Genomic DNA, 6,725 nt, shown 5'->3' on the forward strand with positions numbered 1-6,725 from the left:
AGGCATTCTTGACTAACATCAACACACCACGTCTCAAAGGTAACTAACTGTCACCATCGTTACGTCGCGTATTTAAGGCAAATGTGATTTGCATCCTCACAGTGGCGCTACTAGCACCACTCTTAAGTAACTGGCGCCATCATCATACAGCTGTAGAAATACGCCTACCAACTTCTGTTTATGTCGCGCAATTCCTTCTTGATGTACTTATATGGATATGGTGTCTGTTCTTTCGTACATGTCCGAAAGAACAGATACCATATCCATATATGTATAAAATTCTGGCAATACCGGCCATGACCTTCTTCTTGTATGCGGATGCACACATATTACCCAAACTCTTACGGGACTTGGTAAGAAGGTCTTCGACGAGTAATGAGTGCTTTGGGTAGGGGCACTACGAATGTAGTGTGTGGACATATAAGGTGAGAATGTGGGTCTCACGGGAGGCGTGCGCGAGATAGTCCCTGCAGTCTCTCTATCATCTGAGTCCTCGGTGGCTCAGATGGATAGAGCGTCTGCCATGTAAGCAGGAAATCCCGGGTTCGAGTCCCGGTCGGGGCACACATTTTCACCTGTCCCCGTTGATATATATCAACACCGGTCAGCAGCTAAAGGTATTAATATATAATTCTAATTCCTTCTTGATCGTGCGTTTTTTTTTTTCGTCAGTGTATTAAGGTAAAGCAGCCGTCAATCAGTAGACTGGTTCGACTGTGGCACTGCCTGAACTATCTACGGTCCTTTCCTGATGATATGTCCCACCCTCTCTCCGACGTACCAAATGACTCATCTCATCTTTTGTGAGCAGACCTGTAGTTCGAATTGGCATTGTTCAAACCGTCACAGCATCGCCTGATGTTAAAGTGGTTACGAACGCATAAAAGTGGCTGTCACGAGTCTGAAGCTGTTTGCTTCATTTGTCGTTTGCAGTTAATCGGATCCAATTTACAGAGTGTAGCTGTGCGAAGCCCTCCCATGCATCAGCAGGCTCACGGCCGAGATTGTGGCTCCACAGAGGCGCGTCACCGCTGCTGCTCGGCTCCCGTGACGCATCTGCAGCATCCCCGGCCGGCGGTCAAGTGGCGGCGCTGCCAGTTACGCAAGCCTCCCTACTTCTGCCGTCTCTGACACGGAGGTTGCGTCACGTCTCGTGCGTAGCTGCGTTGCGCACGGCCGCAATACCGACACCGCTCGACGGCCGCGTCGCACAGCTCCTGGGACCGGGCCATGTCGTGGGTGCACCACAGTAGACTGTAGCCTAACTGGTCACAGCGGACGTGTGAATATCCTCAGCTCTCTGGGGCTGAGCAGTGTGTAATGAAGTATACGAGGTTTGCAGTAGGTCAGCAAACTACACTACTGGACATTAAAATTGCTACACCACGAAGATGACGTGCTACAGACGCGAAATTTAACTGGCAGGAAGAAGATGCTGTGAAATGCAAATGATTAGCTTTTTACAGCAGTCACACAAGGTTGGCGCCGGTGGCGACACCTACAACGTGCTGACATGACGAAAGTTTCCAACCGATTTCTCATACACAAACAGCAGCGAAAGCTGGGTGGATTCAGGTTAACTTATCAATAAGGTTGAGGTTACGGATATGAAAGTAGCTAGGATGATTGCAGGTACTAGTAGATGGGAACAATGTCAGGATGGTGTCCACAATGAGGAAATCAAAGAAAAACTGGAATGAACTCTATAGATGTAGCAGTCAGGGTGAACAGGCTTAAATGGTGGTTCCATGTTACACGGATGGGAGAAGCAAGGTTACCCAAGAGACTCATGGGTTCAGCAGTAGAGGGTAGGAGTCAGAGTAGACCATGGAGAAGATACCTGGATTCGGTTAAGAATGATTTTGAAGTAATAGGCTTAACATCAGAAGAGGAACCAATGTTAGCACTGAATAGGGGATCAGGGAGCAATTTTATAAGGGGGACTATGCTCCAGACTGAGCGCTGAAATGCATAATCAGTCTTAAATTATGATGATGATGAAACAGCAGTGGACCGGCATTGCCTGGTGAAACGTTGTTGTGATGCCTCGTATGCGGAGGAAAAATGCGTACAATCACTTTTCCGATTTTGATAAAGGTCGGATTGTAGCCTGTCAGATTGCGGTTTATAATATCGCATCACTGCTGCTCGCGTTGGTCGAGATCCAATGACTGTTAGCAGAATATGGAATCGGTGGGCTCGAGAGGATAATACGGAACGCCGCGCTGGATCCCAACTGCCTCGTATCACCAGCAGTCGAGATGACAGGTAACATATCCGCGTGGCTGTAACGGATCGTGCAGCCACGTCTCGATCCCTGAGTCAACAGATGGGGACGTTTGCAAGACAACAACCATCTGCACGAACAGTTCAACGACGTTTGCAGCAGCGTGGACTATCAGCTCGGGGACCATGGCTGCGGTTACTCCTGAAGCTGCATCACAGACAGGAGCGCCTGCGATGGTGTACTAAAAGACGAACCTGGGTGCACGAATGGCAAACCGTCATTTTTTCGGATGAATCCAGGTTTTCTTTACAGCATCATGATGGTCGCATCCGTGTTTGGTGGCCGAGCAACTGGTTCGTCACAATACGCCAGTCACTATTCTTGATGAACTATGGTATCATGTTGAAGCTGCATGGGCAGCTGTACCTGTACACACCAACAAAGCTCTGTTTTACTCAATGCCCAGGCGTATCCACACCATTATTACGACCAGAGGTGGTTGTTCTGGGTACTGATTTCTCAGGATCTATGCACTCAAATTGCGTGAAAATATAATTACATGTCAGTTCTAGTATATTTCTCCAATGAATACCCGTTTATCATCTGTATTTTTTCTTGGTGTAGCAATTCTAATGGCCAGTAGTGTACGTTTGTCTCGCATCATTACTGGACTAGCCAAGACCAGTGCGTTTCATTTTATTTAGCTTATTGTTTGGACTTTATAGAGACTTTCTCGGTGCATATATGTATTACGTATTTTAATATATAGCGCAGGGTAGCCGAGCGACTCATGTTAGTAGGTAAAGTCATCGAAAATTCCTCAAGAAATGGACAATTCGTTTTCAGTTACGAAAGAGTGATACCGAGAAATGTATGATAACATCTAAGTGGCAGATTACAGGACGTTGTGGCTACCGCCTTAAGTGCTCTTCAGAAATATCTCCGTTAATTCGTTTATCTAATGCCACTATCTAAACAATTATCTGTGGCTGCACGAGAGGCCAATTTCGCTTTCACAGTTTTTTGCGCGAACGTTATTCACTGTCGTTTCGCTACGAAATATATTTTTTCTAAATCTCTGGAGACGAAATGCTTGATGGTTCCTTTCCATAGACAGTGGTCGTATTCTTCCCTCACTCCCACGCTTGTGCTCTAAGGATGTTTACGCCAATGACACTGAACTCAGACACTATTCCTTCACCGTGAAACTTCACCTTTATTTTTTGCAGATACAGCATTCATCTTTTGAGTCTCTATCGAGTGTCCGACATTGGTTTGCTTCATTCGGACAAAAAACCTACAAATACGCACCAGGCGTGAGCGCTTTCTCTGCGACAATAAAGTCCGACAGACAAAGAAAAGAAGGAGTTCATATCAATTCTGAAATTACAGTGGGAATGGAAACTGTGATGCAGACTCTGCGTGTCTCGCTAGTACATGTATACGTTAAAGCATGCTTCAGAAGCAACTGTTCTTGCGGGATACTGACTCTTTAGACATACATTACACCCACAAAATTTTCCTGGAAATCTTGATGATAACCAGTCACTAGCGGATACCTCTAGTACCACTATAGTTTGGTTCTGTTGGATATCTTGTTTATTTATTATAAAATTCTTCGATAGCGAAAGGCCTTTGCGTCTCATGGTCATAAAATTTGGTTTTCGCTCGAAATATACATATATATTATCGTAAGTCCAATGTCGAATAAACGTGGGGTCTAAAATGCTTAACTCAGGAGCTATGACCATTCGTTCATCTTGTTTAACGTGAAACATCTCCTCTAAATAGCAAGTATTCATAGCTGTTAAGGTACGCACTTTAGAGCCCACGTTTACTGGACATTTTTTCTTGTTTTTGTCCACACTACCACCACTGAAAGTTACCAACCCGGTACATGTATTCAACTGTCAGAGGGATCAGAACGGTTTTAGTTTATGACTCGACTCATTCGTTTGCGGTACAGGGATTCTTACTTCATATTAATACATTTATCATTCTCCATCTTCCTACAAAGTCTGTAACATCATCACGGAATCACTCCGTGTATACATACATTTACAGACGCCCGCCTATAACTTTGACGCTCTGTAATCTCGTTGGGTGACGTTTCCGGACATGGGTTCCTATTCAAAATACGATTTACTCACTCCCCTCCACAAGACCTAGAAGTCTGTAACGGGAATTTCCGACCACCCTTTATACAGGAGTCACCTGCACTTTTTTCCAGTCGCTTGAGACTTTTCACTGTGCGAGACATTCGTGATAAATGCAAGATAACGCCTCCAACACTGCCCAACATGTGCAAAATTGTGGTGCTGGAGTTATGTTGAGAGCTGGCATTGCCTGGGGTCACCACATACCACTCGTGTTATTCGAGGGCAATTTCGGTACTCTACGATACATGGACAAGATTCTGCAACAAGTAGTGGGACGTATCGCCAACACGTTGGTAACAGTTTCGTGTATATGGATGATACTTCTCGCACTCACCGTGGGGTTCTCGCGGATACTCCTTAAGCATGCTAGCGTCAGCAGAAAGGAGTGGCCTGCCTGTTCACCGGACGTGGGCGCAGTCGAGCTTGTGTGGGATCTATTGAAACAAGGTGTTTTTGGACGTCGGCAACGATCACATATTCAGCGCGTCTTAATGCAAAATCGGAGAGTGGGACAATTTGGACCAGGGCTGGCTTGATGATCTCATCGATGGTATGGCACGACGGAATCAAGGCGGAATCTGAGTAATGGGAAGTTCCTCCATGTACTGACGTTGCTCAGGAGTTGTGTTAAAAAATCCCCGTGCGAGGCATGCGATTTTGTCGTTACACAACTTTTTTAAAAGATACTCTTGACACACTGCAGATCAATATAAACTCATTCCTCAGAGCCATTTGTTGTTTTCTGTGCAATGATTTTCGAAATAAGGGAGTGAGACAAAGCTTTTATTGAAATGTGTGTACGTAAAGTGCTGGAGTAGGCGCAGCTCCGGCCCAAGTGAGCGGCAGTATGCAGCCCTTGCAGCTAGCTGACGCCTTCACGTCGTCTCCCTGTATTGCTGCGATGGATTTTCTCGTATATCACATATAACAGTGCGGAATACTGTAGGGCACTTCACTATAAAATCTAGCAAATGTACAAAAATTTTGGAAGCCTCTGATCTAACCATTATTGTTTCCCTGGTCTTCTTTTGTGTGTAGTGCAAGTATCTGTGATGGAGTTCAGTATCATTGCTGTTGACGAGGGACAAGGAAAAGTGTGCAACACGATGCTCCACATGGAGGAAACCGTGCTTACTGTCTGCATACAACGAACGAATCACCACTAAAACGCTCGCTCTTTCATTTAGACAGTGCAGAGGGGTTTTGAGTGTGCAATGGGGTTTTGAGTTTAATCCAAAGTCTGAAGATCAGGAACAATAAGCCACCATCTGTCCTGTCCCTGCCGGCCAAATAGGCGGCGATGATTTCTTCCACTATCACTACGTGAACACATTACGTCCGACACGAGTGCTACCGAATAAGCGTGAGTTGGCGACCGCGGCTATGGAGTCGCGTCTTAGGAGGTCATATGCTTGAAATGCTGTTCACACTTATTTTGTGAGGTCTAAGGATGCGCTCCATTTAAACTTGACTGATTCTCTTTCATACATAGAGAGCAATGTAATCTGTTTTTTCAAAGATTACTCAGTTTGTATCATAAACGAACGTCTCAAATGAAAACAATGTAATTACCAAAGTTTAGTGCAGTCCGCCCTTTATTTCAAGTGGTATGTTTTCCCCCCGCATGCCCCCCTCATGAAGTTCAGAAATGCTGTCCCTTCCTTCGTATGCCGATCTCTCAGGATAAGATTTTGGTTGCTGGCACTGGAACTTAGAGCTTGAAGTGATACTTCCAGTAGAAAGTAAATTCCCAAAATTATTTCAAGCTCCCTTAATTCACCTTAATTTCGCATAGAGAAGTAAATTAAATGCTAAGTCTACTGAAAATTTCTTATTGGAGTAACGTTTGTTTTCATTCTCCTAGTTTCTACGCAGTGTAAATTAAATGGCATAAATATCCACGTGTCCTATAGATTTCGATTATACGTCAAATTGTTCATGCAAACCGTCGTAATATCTGTGTTATGACTCGGGAAATAGGAGCACACACACCGCATTTTGAACTAGAAAACTTCTGATTTCTGTGAACTTCCAAACTTCCTCGGTGTAACTAATGGTTTAGAAGTGTTCAGATTTACAGCTGAGTTGCCACTTTCTCTTTTCGATTAAGTTTTAGAATGTTACTGGATACGAATCATAAAAGAAATAAACAAACGTTACCAGATCCTGCAGAAAAATGAAGGAATTTCAGTTGTGTCCTGGTTCTGGCCGACAACATGGCTACCATAAATCGCAAAATAGCTGAATCAAATAACTTAAAAATTTTGCCACATTTATGGTGTAAAACGAAGATCTCCAGTTGAAGAATAATGCACTGACGTTCAGATCAGGTTTATTAT

At 44.4% G+C, this 6,725-nt stretch overlaps 1 non-coding gene across 1 annotated transcript; it reads left to right on the forward strand.

The window, feature by feature from the left end:
- Positions 1–490: 490 nt before the first annotated feature.
- Positions 491–564, forward strand: Trnat-ugu (transfer RNA threonine (anticodon UGU)). Its single transcript has one exon. It is a non-coding gene; the product is annotated as a tRNA-Thr (tRNA).
- Positions 565–6,725: the final 6,161 nt, after the last annotated feature.

The sequence above is a fragment of the Schistocerca gregaria genome, chromosome 1 (assembly GCF_023897955.1).
Source record: "Schistocerca gregaria isolate iqSchGreg1 chromosome 1, iqSchGreg1.2, whole genome shotgun sequence".
NCBI lineage: Eukaryota > Metazoa > Arthropoda > Insecta > Orthoptera > Acrididae > Schistocerca > Schistocerca gregaria.